General features: G+C 48.6%; 1 protein-coding gene across 14 annotated transcripts in view; it reads right to left on the bottom strand.

Moving 5' to 3' along the window:
- Positions 1 to 16,546, bottom strand: part of RREB1 (ras responsive element binding protein 1) — a 179,839-nt gene that overhangs the window by 92,829 nt on the left and 70,464 nt on the right. For 2 of the 14 annotated variants that reach the window (XM_067751919.1, XM_067751918.1), the window contains exon 2: positions 11,248 to 11,278. The exons of 9 other annotated variants lie outside the window; for them this stretch is intronic. The gene's annotated coding sequence lies outside the window, so the exon portion shown is untranslated. Of the gene's footprint in view, positions 1 to 11,247; positions 11,279 to 11,968; positions 12,130 to 12,874; positions 13,772 to 16,546 lie in introns of those variants that run through there. 3 more of the 14 variants (XM_067751921.1, XM_067751923.1, XM_067751925.1) reach the window with 3 other exon arrangements.

The raw sequence follows: 16,546 nt of genomic DNA, 5'->3' as shown, positions 1-16,546 counted from the left end.
GATCATTGTGAGCCCCCCGTCTATGTCACTGGGTTTACATGGTTTTGTTCTGTTCCCATTATTCCAGAAATAACTGATGGAATCAAGTTAGTTTCTTGATGATATTAGGTTAAAACAGTGCATATAATCACTGAAGGCAATGAGGAGGTCTTCTCTAAGATCCACATAATAGGTGTAAATGTGGCCCAAGCACTAGCAATTCCTGGGAATCTCAGAGGAGACCTAGAATAGAGGGTGGTCTTGTGGAGGATGTTTGTTTTTTAATTAACAAAAGGTAATGGGGGCATTAGTGAGCTTTTAAATAGGAGCCAAGAACTTAAACTGATTCCCTCTGTGGCGTCCTTACTTAAATCGCAACGCATGAATAAAATACACTGGCTGTGAAAGGGAGGATTGCATCAACTGTGAAATTCAAGAGTCACAACCAGGGGAGTGGGAAGAGTGACTGTGGTGACTGAGGTTAGAAGGTGCTGGGCTGGGGGGGCGCGGCTAGCTTGGTCCTTGTTTTCTCATGTGTCCTTTGAAGGTGAAAACTAACCAATTTTTTCTGGCCTTCAAGCTGTCAGAGGATTAAAAAAAAACTCAGTCTGAAAAAATAAACAAATGAGACCTGTAATCTCCTTTCAAAAGGTGTAGTGGGGGGGGAATGTCCCACCTAAGGCCCTTAAATATTTCCTGATGATTGTTACCTCAATTAGTAACTATCCATCTACAACACGACTGGGCAGGGCAGGGGATGGCGGGAGTCGGGGGAGGGGGAGAAGAGATGTTCCAGGAGCTCACCACCTAGGTGAGAAAAGAAGAAACCATGAGAAGGTAAGAGAATTTAGTGTTGTGTATGCAGTACTAATTTTAAGTCCAGAAAAACCACTGGCGTGTAAGTGGAGGGGTGTCCGAGGTGGAAGAGTGTCTGGAGGAGCTGATACCTAGGGGGGACCACGAGAAGCCCCGGAGCCAGGTCCTGCTTGCCCAAGGTGTGCGGGGCGGCAGTCGCGGGGAGCTGAGAAAGCTGGGCCAGGGCAGCAGGGGGTGTCCGGGCAGCAGGGGGTGTAGGCTGGGCCTGGGGCAGCACCAGAGGATGATGTCAGAGTTTTAAGGAAACCTGTTTGAACAAGGTATGGGACAGCGGGGGAGGGAGACCGGACTGAAATGGGAACAAAGGGAATAGAGAGGGAAAGATAAACCTGAATGCCTTTCAAAGAACTGCCGAGATCTGGAGGGAGCTGAGCAGGAAGTGGCTCCTGCCACAGGCTCCATTTCCTGGGGCACTAGCACAGCGATGGGAAGAAGTTTTCCACTGTTAAGGGGGTTGGGCTCAATTACTTTTTTAGACACTTGGCAAGTGAAGAAATGGAGTGGATGAGGAAGGAAGGTCTTGGTACCTCGGTGAGATACTGGGACTCATGAGTGCAGCGGGGAATTGACCCCTCCACAGAGAGGGGAGGCCTGAACTGGCTGAGTGGAGACTCGGAGATGAGAGGGTCCAGTACGGAGCATGAAGAACACCCACTGTGAGCCACAGACCTAGGAACAAGGGCTGGTAGGAATGAGGTCCCCAGGAAGGGGGGGAATGTGGTGTCCAAATAGATGTGAAACCACTAGCAACGAAGGGGCATAAAACCCCTCTGAGTCCCAAAGATGCAAGAGTAAAGCGAACGTAAGGGGGAGCTGAAGAAGTTCACAGTTGGACGGTCCTCATCTTGAGCACACAGTAGGCACTCAGTCTACGGATTAGTAATGTCAAGAAAGTAGGCAGCAGCGGGTCAGAAGCTGTGAGTAGGAGGAAGAGAAAAGGGGAACTGATGGCTTCAGGAGCAAAAGAACCCAGGGAGCTGGCGGGAGTGGCTGAACGCAGTGGCTGAACGGGGGTTGGGCAGGGAGAGGGGTGCTCTTAGCTTAGGTCTTTACAATCACATGACCTCAAGGTGCTGGGGAACAAGAATGGGCCCAGGGGAGGAGCCAGGAGGCCCTTTGGAACCCCCTCTTCCTACTCTGGGTAAGTCTGGCATCCTGTTTCCTACTCTGGATGGCTGGCTGAGGAGAAGGGAGGAAAACCGTGTTATTTCAAATGGTTGCATCTTTTATTCCTACTATTTGAGGCAAGCCTGGTACGTTTCTTTCAACAGATGCCCGATTCACACATGTAGCTACTTTCCTCAGCAGTAAACAAGTGGATTCTATCTACAAACAGCAAGGACACCAGGTCTGCGAGGGGAGAGAAAACCTTTTCCAAACGCCCAACCCATCCCAAATGGCTTTCACGGTGTTTTTCTCACCAGGCTGAACTTTGCAGCTCTAAACCCATCAGATGCACCTTGGTGCGGAATGCAGCCAGGAACCTGCTCAGGACCCAGCTGTTGTTCTTAAGAGGCACTCGGCCCACCCCGGGCATGGGCTGGGGCTTCCCGAGTTCTCAGGGTCAGCTGGTCCCGGCAAATCTGCACGCAGGGCCCGGTGATTCAATTAGTGTGAGTTCAGTTGCTCTTTTTTAGGTCAGTTCTTTCTTCTTTTGTTTAGATCTGACTCAAGATTTACTTCAATTATCTACACCTCTGTCAGAGCACCTAAACAAATTAACCTGTTGAACGTGATGAAGGCAAAGGAAGGGATGAAGGGAAAGGAAAGGAAGAACCTGGGTCTTTAAAAAAACACACAAATGGTCTCCTCCCTCCCCCTCCACCATCTCTGTTCTCTTAAATTACTCAAGTAGACAAGCAACTGTTTCTCACAGGAAAACGCTAGACTCCAAGTCTGAATGTGAAAACCCCGTGGTTAAGCCCTGGCTTGCAGAAAACTAAAAATTTCAGCAACCCTGGAATGAAATGTTATGTTCAGAGCCATACGAAGCATCGCAGCTGTTCCCAACCAACATGAAAACTGAAAGGGGTGATGCTATCTTTATCCTCTACCTACAGGCAAAGCTGGTACCACCCTGGGCCGGGCTGCCCAGGAGCCGGCTCAGTTCTAGGCTGCTGAGCACAAGAGACAAAGAAGGCAAAGGAACACAGGGGCCGGCAGAGCGCACCTAAGCAACAACACACAACAGAGCCACCGGGAAGAAAGAAAATGCAGTTAATCATTAAAAATCTGACAAGGATGCAAGGAAACGGAACTGCCTGAAAAGCTGTTCTCACTGCCATTTGAAAAATCTGTTTCAATCAATCAAAATTCAAAAGGTTAGATCGCATCTAACTTGACCTGGATCTCCCAAGTGGAAGGAGAACCCTTTAATCAATTTTCTTGGAAGAAAAAACACATTTCTCTACTCAAACTCAGAAAGCGTCTTTAGACCACCTCATGGAATCAGGCCCCAGATGCGCATCTCAGAGAGGACAGGTGATGGAAAATGAACGACTCCAGAAGAATCAGGAGGCAAGGGGACGAGAACAGGGCTTTGCTCACAGCTCGAAGCTGACACACAGGCTAACTGAAGGAAACATTCTCCAGCGTGACTGGCCGTCTCACTCTGAGCAAGCGTTTCCCGCTAGCAACTCCGTGCTGCCCCTAAGAGCCCCAGGCCACCGCCCGGCCGCGCAATGCTCAGGCCCGGCCAAACTGCCGGCAGCCCGCCACACACATAAGCCACCAACGAACGGAGCTGTGGTGAGGGGCTCAGCTCGCAACGTGAACTGCCACCGACACACCACACTTCCTGCTCATGCCGCCAGACCATCTCCATTCAAGAAAAAGTGAAAACGACCGCAGGGTGGCCACCGCAGGGCCAGCGAGCAGGATGGCACAGCAGCTGAGGCGTGGGCTCGGGAGCCACGTCGCCCGGGTTCAAATCCTGCCTCTCCCACTTGCCAGCTGTGGGGGCACCACCCTTAGTTACAGAACCTTTCTCTGCCTCGGTTTCCTCAGCGGCAAGGAGGAGACAACGGTAACACCTCCTTCACACAGCTGCTGTGGGGCATGGGGGTTATGTGTGCAAAGTGGGACGGAGAGCACAAACTGCCCACACGCGTATCGGCGCTTCAGCGCTGATTCCCTAATTATCAGTCCAACGGGCGCTACAGGTATCCTCTTCACCCTGGGCCGTGGCTCCCAGACTTCAGCAAGCAGCCCGAAAGCGTATTGTAACAGATTTCCGACTCAGAAGGTCTCGGGCGGGGCCTAAGAATGTGTGTTTCTAACAAGTTCCCAGGTGATGCTGAGGCTGCTGCTGGTCTGAGGCTCACACTCTGAGAACCACCGCCCTACGCACCGGTTAACTCCTGTGTTCTATGCTTCGGGCCTAAGCCTTACCTGGTTTATTTATCGGCACAGCGAGCCTGAATGAGAGAGAGTAAGGAGAGCGGCAAAGCAGTTTACTGCTCAGAGGATATCCCAGTGTTCTTCCACACTGCCTAGCACCCCTGCACCTCTGCATGCGGCAGATTGCATGACAAGTTCCGGCAATGGGCTATGGGCAAGGATGACACACATCACTTGCAGGCTGAAGCTTTTCAAAGCTGATGTGTGGCCTGCTGGCTCTCTCCTTACTGTGGCGACCTGGAAGCATGCGCAGTGGCGGGCAGGGGGCTACAGGACGACAGCAGCCTGGACCCTGGGTCACTGCTGGGAAGGGAGCTGCTGTAGAGAGCTGCTGGCCTGCAGCAGATTTCACATGAAAAGCAATGACGTTTTGTGCGCTGAGCCATTCAGATTTTAAAGTTTGTTTGGCAGCTTAGCTTAAGCCCACTAAAACACTTCCTGTCACCGCTGTAAAAAGGGCCTTCGCGTCAGTCTTAAGGCCAACCTACGGGCACAGGCGTGAGGTACTTTACACCACAGCCAGTTAGCGAGGGTTCCTACCCTATTCTCATTCGCTTCAGTTCCTCAAACAGGGGAGTTTGTTTTTCTTTAATCCTCCCATTTTGGGTCTGTTTTTCACCAGATATAAAAATTCTTCACTGCAACATGATTATGTAACAGTTGCCAATAATTTAGAAAGCTGAATATGCTAAGAAGTATTGAAAATGTGAAAAATAAATACAATGAAGGACTCGGGTCAAAAGTCCCATGAAAAAACCTGTGTGTGCGCGCGCACACACACACACACACACACACACACACACACACAAAATCCCTTGACTCTAAAAGGCAGGCCAGAAGGAAAGGTTCCCATTTTATTTACTAAATCATGTGCAAACTGACATCGTACTTTGCCCAAATAGGAGAAGGTGATCTCTTTAAGGTACAAGCATCACCGTTTAACCGCCAAACTGCTCTTAAAAGAAAAAATCGTCATTTCTAGTTAACTGAGGAACATCTGCAACTTGACACGCAGGTAATGAACTGTTCACAGTATATTACGTTCCAGATTATGTGGAATAAAACATGATAAAGATTCTGTTATAAAAATTACCATTAACCCCCCACACACGGCCCAAACAAAACGTAACCTAGAACAACTCCTCAACTTGAACTAGAAAATTCATGAAATACACAAAATGAAAAGAATTGGGAGGACTTCCCTGGTGGCGCAGTGGTTAAGAATCCACCTGCCAATGCAGGGGACACAGGTTCAAGCCCTTGTCCGGGAAGATCCCACATGCCACGGAGCAACTGAGCCCATGCGCCAGAACTACTGAGCCTGCGCGCCACAATTACTGAGCTTGCGTGCTAGAGCCTGCAAGCCACAACTACTGAAGCCCGCGAGCCACAACTACTGAAGCCCACGTGCCCAGAGCACGTGCTCTGCAACAAGAGAAGCCACCACAGTGAGAAGCCTGCGCGCCGAAACGAAGAGTAGCCCCCGCTGGCCACAACTAGAGAAAGCCTGTGCACTGCAACAAAGACCAAATGCCGCCAAAAATAAATAAATAAATAAATAAATTTTAAAAACAGAATTGGGGAGAGAGAATTTTAAAATATGTAACAGAATCACATAGGTCCTTTTGGTCTATGGAGCAAACAGCACTTCTCAGGAGGGCCCTCTTTGTGAGACGGACTTCAATTGAGTGGGATCTACAACGTCTCTCAAAGGTGGGGGGATTTCTTGCTAGAATTCTCCCTAGCCCTTTCTACAGAGGGCAGGAGAACAAACCCCTCGTGGACACACACACACACACACACACACACACACACACACACCTTAAAACTCATCTCCGAAGGAGCTCAGTGGCTCTCTGCTCCCCAATTAGCACCGGCAGAGCTAAGCTGGAGATGAAGGGCCCTGCTGCCCTGGCCTTCTCAAGTTCCTAGGCCCTTGAGCGCCTCATTCTCTGGGTGTGTCACATTCCACCTCTTGAGGTACTTCCACGTGGCCAAAAAGAAAAAAAAAAAAAAGGTAAACACTCAGGTAATGCATTAGGTCACATATTATAGTTCAGCTGTAAAACCAGAGTTAAACTAAATAAAGGCCCAACACGAATTTCTCTAACATGCTTTACGGTTATTTGGCAACTGCTGGGTTTTATTGGTGAGTAGATTTTTTTTTTCTTTTTTCATTTCTTTCAGGAGACATGAAAAAGTCATTAAAAAAAAAAAGGAAAACCTGAAAATTTAAACATCTCTATTTTAAAAAAAAATCTCATGCCATACTACCTTGAAGACACTGGGGAGAACGATAAAGTCTCCATGTATACCCTAACACTGGGTCACTTCTCTACTGTTCATTGAGGAGCTAACCCTGGGGAACCTTCTCTTAGGATAACAGGAATAACGTGCAATCAGATAATAGGTGGCTCCGTTACTAATCACAGAGCTAAAGAAAGCTGGCAGTGCATCCTGCTAGTACCCTCCTGCAAGGCCCCTGAAAACTCCCTATTGTTCAGCCAGTTAGGGAATGTACACATTATAGCTGGCTCATAATGTATCCGCACACCAGAGCCGCTGTGTGTACGTCTGCAAGAGAGACGTAATAGGAACGTCCACATTTAGAAGATGAAAGCCATAGAAAAAGCAATCTCATGTGATTTTTGCAGTCTAACTTGCTCAGTTTATTTCTTCCATAATCATGTTCCTAATGAGAGAATCAAGCTATAAGTAAAGTCCTAGGAGTTTATAATCATGATGCTTTTTATACAGCCAAACGGCCCTTTCCATTGCTTATACCCAAAGAGGTCTGTGGTGAAACAGACCACCACTGTGGTGGTGACTTCTTTCTATCCACTGTCCACGTGTCCTGGACTCACGCGAGAGCGTCACAGGATGGTTCTCTCCACCCGGCAGCCCCACGGCCAACGAGTACAGGACTGCAGCGCACTCACTCCTGCCACCTCCTCCAACTTGCGCCAAGTGCCAAGTATTAAATCTCAGGCCATACAAATGTCACGTCCCCGTGGCGTGCAACTTTTATGCAGACCTAAGGCTACGACCAAAACCAGTTCTTGGCTACATGACTCCCGAGCCGGCACGTCCCACGCACTCTGAAGCCAGCTCTCTCCGTGGACTCCTCAGCACAGAGACTGCCCGTGCTGCCGCTCGGGGGCTGGTCTGCAGATCATATGACAGCTGGAATCCCTCGGACACAAGCAGGCATTGTCCACTTTTCCTTGAAATCTCAAAATCCTGGATAAGACCAGCAATCAAGTAACACTTCAATCCTCCAACAACCTTAAATCAATTGACCAAATTCTTCTCTTTGGGTTTCAACCTCTCCCTTTACAAATAAAGCGATGATGTCCAATAAAAGCCATTTTCGTCAGCTTTTGAAGCAGACCCACAGCACTTACTTTAAATAAAAGGTTAGGACTACGAGATTGGGGGAAAGCATTTAAACAAACAATGAACGTTATGGACAGAGCTGCTAATAACTGCCCCACAATTTCTGTGGTGCCGTCAGAGTGTTCTGGGGGCGTCAGAGCATTAACTGAACGCTCCCTTCCTTCTTCACGGCTGGCCTCCAGACCCACAGTTGACTCATGGAGGCTGAGCTCCGGGCAGCCAGCAGCTGCTCAAACCCAGGCCTGGATGCTTCCCTCCCTACTCCTCCAGCCCCACCATCCCAACCTCTCAACAGGTGTCGCTGAGGCCAGCCCACTGGTGGATGCCATAAGCGCATCATCTCAACCGAGCCGAGCAAGGAGCTGCAGGTCCTCACAGGCCATGACACAGAAGGAGGCCAAGCCCTTCCACCCTCCACCATGCCCCTTCCCTCCAGCAAGCCCTCTCTGCGCTGTCCACACTCCAAAAAGCCAGCACGAGACCCGCTCCTTTATTCCTGGGAAGTAGTAGGTTTTATTACTTTTCCATCTGCTGTGAGCGTCTAACATCCAGAGAACTAATTCTTATTTCTCATATGCAATTCATATAGATTTCCCTTCCCTGACAGAGTCACAAACAGCTCACCATAAGAGAATGCTTTCCACCTTCAGCATGGCAATCAGGAGGTATATCGTTTCCATGGATACCCAGAAGACCAAATTTCAAAACTAATTACATTTTCAAAAGGAACAATTTCTCTTAGTAAAAAACAAACAAACAAAACCAAAACACAAAACCTATTTGATTCAGGAGCAGGAAAGTCTATACCAACCATTTTATTTGTTAACTATGCATTACAGCAAATCTAAGTGCACAAAAAGCTTAAATTTAGTACTATTAGAAGCTAGTATGTATTTAAAATACGTATATGAGTATGATTATTAAAACTTAGGCCTAGCAATGCTCTATGCTTAAGCAGATAAAATTAAAATTTTACAGCTTGTGAATTTTAGTAGCTTGAGAACTACTAGTATGTAATAGCTACCCTGGGAAGTTTTCAACTCTGGGATTTCCACGAAAATGTCCAAAAATACTTACTGATGCCAAGGGAGATTTTTGGTGTACCACCACAGAGTCCCGCAGGGGTCTCCACCTATAAAATGGAGCTACTGAGAATACAATTAACAAGAAACCTAAAAATATATAATCATCTCTGCCAAGTGAGCACATTTAATTTTTCAAGTTAGGATGAGCCCTCCTGCCAAAGCAGCCACACGGACGCTCCTCCAGGTGACACGTTCAATTCTGGGCACAGACATTATTTGTGGAAGAATACACACTAAAACAAAGGCAAACTCATAAAAACAGGCCAAGTGATCTCTGAAGTCCCTTCCAGCTCTAAATCCTATGGTTCTTAGAATGAGCCTATAGTTGGGATGAGGGGGGAAAAAAACACTCCTTCCTTCCATTTGTCATCTGATGGCTTAAGATTAAATTTTTTTAATATTTAAGTTTTCTGAGGCCTCCCTTACACTCAGAACTCCTTTTCTACAGAGACTCCGTCTCCCAGGGTATCTATGACTTCTATGGTACCCACCAGATAGAGGGTCTTCTCTAGCCCCTGCTTTAAAAACTCCATGACAGGACTTCCCTGGTGGCACCGTGGTTAAGAATCCGCCTGCCAATGCAGAGGACATGGGTTCGATCCCTGGTCCGGGAAGATCCCACATGCCGTGGAGCAATGAGCCCATGCGCCACAACTACTGAGCCTGCGCTCTAGAGACTGTGTGTGGCAACTACTGAACCTGAGAGCCACAACTACTGAAGCCCACGCGCCTAGAGCCCGTGCTCCGCAACAAGGGAAGCCACCGCAATGAGAAGCCTGTGCACCACAGCAAAGAGGAGCCCACGTGCGCCACAACCAGAGAAAGCCCGCGCGCGGCAACGAAGACCCAACGCAGCCAAACAAAACAACCTCCGTGACATTCTGTGTATTATTTCAATTAAAAATATGAAAGAACAATTCACATTAGGAATACAGAAAAACGACCCTCGTACCCTCGTGATGGTATTTGGACACCATTCGAACCTGTTAATGCATCACTTTTTTTTCCTGCAAATCTGGTCAAAATAAATAATATTTTGGTATGTACCTGGACCCACCGGAATTCTGATTCTAATCCTTCACGTTAGCTCATAAAGCAGCTGCACATCACTGAGGAGAGTTGTGAGGGAAGTATCGAGACGTTATACAACTCCTGGGTGTACATCACTATGCAGTATCTTTCTAACTTGCCCACCTCCTTAAGCAGAGCATGGTGAATCAACACATGATTAACTAACCTTCCTGGGCGATGACTCAGGATCACTACAATGAACAACTATTACACAAGGTGCCTTCGGAAACTAGTGTCATAACCCTCCCGCTTCAGTTCTGCTCCTATGCCACATGGGCCTCAGTCAGCCATGCTTTTTTTTTTTAACTGAAATTTGTATTCCGGAGACGCACTGAGAGCATGTGGATGTACATGCAGTTGTAAGAACCAACAAAGAAGGCCCCTCTGTTCGTGCTGTCTGCGCTCTCCTGTCTTGCCCCCGGACATCCCTTCTTGCTGCTCTCAGTGTGTCTCCTTCTGATGGCTCTTCTCCACCCTCAACCACCAACTTTGGCCTCTAATTTCTTGTGGACTGGAAAATGGGAGACGAGGTGGTCAGGGCCGTATCTACAGTGAGAATAAATAGTGGTAAAGTGTGGGCCCAAAGGACCATCACGAACCAAGGGTAGGAGTGTCGGCACCGGACCTCCTCCGCCGGCCCGGCTTCCGAAAGCTTTAGCTTGCATTCCCCCTCCGCCACCCCGCTGGTTCTCCCTCACGCCCAGGCTAAGGATTCTGGACCTCAGAATGCCAAATAAGTGACCTCCACAGAAGTGATATATTACTTTTGAGTCAACTGAATACTAGCTAAGCAACTGCTGTTTCCATAACTGGTAATTGGTACTCTGGCAGTACCCAGTGTCTTACTCTGAACATTACCAAGCATTGTTAATAGCCTGAAATGAAAACACAGCACCTAAAAAAATATTTTAATTTTTTTTCCTGGACTCACTGATATTTTTAAGGAAGTTTTAACTTTGTACTACTTGGAACAATTCAATTATACACGCTAAAGGAGTAAAGTTCTAAAAAAGAGACGATAAAGAGCGTAATGAATGTGTCTCAGAGACTTCAGTAAATGAGAAGCTGCCACTCTGTTCTTCTACTGCATTAGGAACTTCTCAGACAAAGAGGCTTGATGGAGGCAGACAGAAAGGGGCTTATCAGCTTAAGAAACGGGAAGGATGGTACAATTAACTGTCACACGGTCAGATATAATTCACTCTGACGAGGCCAATGAAAGACAACAAGGCAGTGAAGGTCCCCATCTTGTCTCTTTACATAATACCCAAACACCCCAGAGTGGCAAACCACCTTTTCTTTAAGGGCTATCAGTACATGTGGCCTGAGAAGAAAAGCAATAGCCTTTGGAGGGAGGGGGGAAGGAAGGAAAAGAAAAGAAGAGCAGGAAAGGGAAGAAGTCTCTTATCTGAACCGCAAATGCCTCGGGCAGCTCACTCACTCCAAGCTGAGGTGCTGTATCCTAGGTATTCCTGGGGAAAAAGAAAAAAAAACAAAAAACAACTGCATTTCTTTCTCAGTACAGTCTCCTTTCCGCTCCACAGACCCAGCCCTGCCAAGGGGAAAACGGCTGCGCTCAGCTCTGCGGACTCCGAGCTGATGCTCTGCCCTGGCAAGGCGAAGGTGAAGTGTTGTAAACGCATGAGGACAGCTCGGGGAGGATGCGGCGGAGGAAACGCGAAAGCAACTTCTCCACCGGTCACCGACAGTACAGGCTACGGGGCAGAGCTCACCCTCACAGGGTTAAAAGATGCTCCAAAACAAGCAGTTGAGAACCCCGGGGACCATAAAATGCGAAACGCGTGTGGTGTGAGAGATACTAAGAAAAACAAGGGTTCTATTCTAAAACAGATGTACAAAGAGAATTCAGTCTCTCCTCACGTGAGGATACAGTTTCTTGAGTTTTCACAGTGCCAGACAGACTAGGATCAGAAACATGCTTCAAACAGTGTAAAGATGGAAAGAAAAAAAGCCTCCTGCCTCCTCCCTCCAAAAAAGAAAAAAGAAAGTAGCGACACACCAGAAATAGCCTGAGCCTGCTTCTAAGCACGGGCTCTGCATCAGGAGAGGCTCCCCTGCAGCGTGTGTTGTAGTGAGCTCCAGCATGACTATATATGGTATGTTTACGGAGGGATTAGACACAAACACCACGCAGAACTTACGTCAGACCAGAGCTGGCTTTTACAGAGCTCAGTTTCTCCAAGTTGACGGCCACAAGACATCCCCAAGTCCCAGCAAACTGCAGACGCTTTACAAAGCAACATCTCATGACTTAGGGGCACTTGGAGCGCAAGGACTCCCCCGCGCTGCCCTCCACATCCCCACCCCGACCTCGCCGCCTCCTCTCCCCCCCCACCTCCCCTCCTACCCCCCATGCAGGCCGTCCACCCTGCAGTCCCGCAGAGGCATAAATGCACACTCAAGAATGTCTCTGTTGAATGGGGCCTATGTTACATGACTAAGGGCACAGACATGGATTTCTCCAGAAACAGCTGGCAAGGCTGAGGCCTCTTGCACAGGCTCCTCATTGCCACAAAGTATTTTCATCACATCAAATGTCCTGCCAGAGAGAGGGAGAGCCAGACACTGAAGTGGGGAGGGGGCGGGGGAGCAGGGGATAATGTGAAGATGTCTGAAAGTCCTGGGAGAGGAGCAGGGGAATAGAGGAGGTCAGAGGGGGAGAGCGGGAGGGCCAGAGAGAGGGAGAGGGACAGAGGAGGGGGACAGAGAGAGAGGGACAGAGAAGAGGGACAGAGGAGAGGGAGAGGGCCAGAGGAGAGGGACAGAGAGAGAGGGAGAGGGACAGAGAGAGAGGGAGGGAGAGGGCCAGAGGAGAGGGCCAGAGGAGAGGGAGAGGGCAAGAGAGAGAGGGAGAGGGCCAGAGGAGAGGGCCAGAGAGAGAGGGCCAGAGGAGAGGGCCAGAGAGAGAGGGAGGGAGAGGGCCAGAGAGAGAGGGAGGGAGAGGGCCAGAGAAGAGGGACAGAGAGAGAGGGAGGGACAGAGGGAGGGAGAGGAGGAGAGCAGGAGAAGGGGGAGGCTTCATCACTGCTTTAACAGTCTTGCCCAACCTGTTCTGCGGTGCGCTCTGTTAACTCCTTTCTGGCAAATGGATGCGCACAGCAGCCCTTTCTTTCTTCTTCTTTCCCCCACAGCCAGGCTGCAACTGAAGGCAGACTTGCAGAGAAAAGTCCCAAAGAAAAAGGCTAAACCCATTCCTGACTGGACTCAAACCCATAATTTGTATCCTACAGCAGGAGACCTTCACTGCCAGCTCCCAGGGCGTCTTCTCCACCAACTTCCCAGGCCTCTCCATCTCTTAACTCTCCTCCTCCCCTCGGAAATATGGAAATCGAGGTTGGGTCCTGAACACAGCTAAGTGGAGGTAAGGGTGAGGGAGGCCCAGTTTTTACCCTCCAGAACAAAGCACTACGGGAGAAGGAAGCAAAAGGTGGTTTTTCTTCTTGCTGTTTTTTGCTTGATATTAGGCATTTACGGGGTTAACAGACAGCCTGCAGACCAGAAATTTACCTGCTTAGCAACAGAAGCATCAACTAAGCCACACTGGTGGTTTTGACACAGGAAAAGCAGTTTCTACCTGGTGAAAATACCTGGTGATGTTTCAGTTGCCATTTTAAGCAACACACATATTAATCACGTGAGAAGGGCAGTCAAGAAACCACGGTTAAAGGGAGAAAAAGTCCAAAGAGAGTTTACCCAGCTTAAAGGGGGAGATCAAAACCAAGCATGAAAACGCTGGACCGAGTAAGGAAAACATGCTCTACAAGTTAACAGCAGACTCCAAGGTAGAACGCTGCTCTTGAAAACCCTGAAACCCTTGCCCCCTAACTTGCCCCCTAACTTGTTTGCAGCTGCTTAGTCTTTACGTCGACCTTAAGGACTCTTCAGGTAGTAGGAGACAATGCTCACAAAAAGACAGATTTTCCCCCTCTGAATGGTGAGATGAAAAGGAAGGCATGAATCTCACAAACGATTACACTTTCTTCCTTTAAACATACCTGTATGTCTCAAAATTCAAGTGCAACCCGGGGCCTCCATGTCTTCTTTTAAAGACGAGTGAATACAATCCTTGAAACCTAAACATCTACTTTAAAATTCAACTACAGAGAGCTTCTTCATTTTCAGCAAATGGCTGTTTCATTTTTGGAAACTCCAAGATGTCAGGGTTTGTAGAGTTGGTTGCTGTAGGATGTTTACTGCTGTTTTAACAGAAATGTGTCTCCTTAGCCATAGCAAGGCCTAAAAGCAATTAGGACTAACAATTTGGTCCAGCTGTTGAATATGTAAAGCACAGTATAAAAATATGTTAATACATCCTTTCACCTAAAATGCAATTAAATAAAACGTAAAGGAGGAATAACGCCAATGCATGCATACATAACACATAAATAATTACAAGGCCAAAGAATGAGAGAAACAAAACAGAAGTGAGATTCTGAACACTACTGGTATCATTTGGGGATGGAACCCCGTTTCAAGAAACAATGATAAACAGTCATTTCTAAAGATAATATTCAAATATTCTAGAAAACCACATTGTACTTGTAACGGCTTCCCTTAAAATCTAAACTGAAGATACTGGATGACAAAGAGATTTTGTGTAAAGCTTAGGAGATATAATGATCTAGGAAAAAACCCAACTTTCTAACTTTGACCCAGTTTAAAATAAAATTTCAAAGGCACATGGTTCTACAATATTGTAAAAAAAAAGAGAGAGAGAGAGAGAAAGCACATAGGCACAAAACTAATCTCTTCCTTTAATAAAGTAAAATACTTGCACTTATTCAGAACCTCTATACTAACAGTTAGAGCAAATTAAGCCTTATTTCTGAAACTTATATTTGAAAAATGTAAGCTGGGTCAAAGAAACTAGTGTGGACAAAATGGTGGTATTTAAAGCAAAAATCTGGCCTGTGCAGAAGCAATGAAGAAGAAAAAAAAAAAAGGAAAAGGGAAAAAAAAGGCCGCAGTGATGCACTCTGGTCGCAGCCAGAGTGGGCTGCAAGGCCAGTTGTATCTAACAGTTGTGCACGGGACGACAAATGGTGCATTCATAAGCTGCGAGAGCAGAGGCTGTTCAGCGGCTGTAAAGTCTGCACTCGAAATGATGAGCGTCCGACTCTCCTGTTGTTTCACAGTCAAGGAGTGCAAAAAAAGATGGATTCAGTTAGAGGCACAGGCTGTCCCTTCAGCTGTGGCAAAATGGTGAGCAAGAGGGTCTAGATAAAGAGGCCCAAGTACCATTTACCCTCTTCTAACAAGAGCTGGGCCCGATGATAACTGAGTAAACACCTCTACAGAAGATAACACGGCAAGAGCGGTGGGGGGGTGGCGGAGGCCCGGCAGAAACCAGAACGGAACGACATCTTCTCCAGCCCTTTCTAAAGAAATTATTCAGCATCCCTAAATCCACAGCCACCGACCACGGGATTAAACGTCAGTAGCTTTATTACCTGTGTGTGACCTTACCTCTCCGTGGCCTTAACAAAAGAAACATCTGGTCCCAGTTATTCGGCATCCCTGATAATTCTGTCAAAGCGCCAATTTCTTAAAAAATTAATTAGTGGCATTTACACCTGCCAGTGCAGACGGCCTATCGGGGTCTAGCACAGGTACCACGCTATCTCACTGAAAAGGAAACTCAGGGTTGCAACAGACAAGCATCGGATAGGAGAATTTCAAGGTTTGTGTCATTTCCTAACTCCATTAAAAAAAAAAAATCCCAGTGGCTCAAATGTATTCGTAACCTGTTTATAAATACAATTTTGAAAGCTGATTATTAGGGTTGTTCATTAAAATCACCCTGGAAGCTTTTTCAAACGGACGAGGCCCAGCCTCACAACAGACCTACTGAACCTGAATCCCCTAGTCTTAAGAATCACTGGACGCTGCAGCCCAGCGAAGAGTGATCACCCAAGAAGGCACACCAAAAACGAGACAAGTCAGGGCACAGGGCTCACCGGAAGTGCTCTAGGTACTGAGCTGCTCCTGGGGACGGACGAGGGCCCCGGGTGGGTGAACCAGCCTCATGATGGCACAGGGGTGCAGGCAGGGACCACCCGCACGCCCCGGTGCTAGCTCCGGGCAGGCCTGCGGGGACACAGGGCACACTGGGCAGGGCCCTGGTGGCAGGCGGCCTTCAGGCCCCAGGAGCAAGGCCCAGCGATCCCACAGGCCCTGCCGTCCCCCCACCGGGTCGGGGGCGGGGTGGGGGGGGCATGAAGCGCAGAACGTGGAGCCGGCGCCCGGCGCAATGGGCTCATCGCTACTACGACCACGTGGACCACGGAGGAGCCCGGGGGACAGAGGCCCGCGGTCTGCCGCCGCCGCCGCCGCCACTGCTGCGACGGGAGGGGGTGGGGATTTAAAACCTGAGGCCACGGTGGCTTGTTTGGTTCCGTGGTGCCCCTCGGCCTCCATCCGCAGAACGCGGGTCACATGGGAAAGAGGCAACAGCCGCCCAACACGGCGGAAGAGGACAGAAAGGACCCGACGCCGCGCTGCCCCGGGCGTCCCGTCCCACAGAAGCTGCCCCTGTCCTTCCTCCTCCACTCATGCCTCCCCCAGCCAGGCTGCATCCCCTCTTCGTCCTCTTCATCCCCGGCCGCCTCCGCCTCCTCCTCCAAAAGGCTCTGCGGACACACTTTCAGCCACACGCTGTTCTCATTAAAACGGCCATCAGGTAAGCCAAACCTTTTAACGTGGACTCCTTCTGGGCAACA

The sequence above is a fragment of the Pseudorca crassidens genome, chromosome 10 (assembly GCF_039906515.1).
Source record: "Pseudorca crassidens isolate mPseCra1 chromosome 10, mPseCra1.hap1, whole genome shotgun sequence".
In the NCBI taxonomy this organism is placed as follows: domain Eukaryota; kingdom Metazoa; phylum Chordata; class Mammalia; order Artiodactyla; family Delphinidae; genus Pseudorca; species Pseudorca crassidens.
This window is presented reverse-complemented; position numbering and strand designations above follow the sequence as displayed.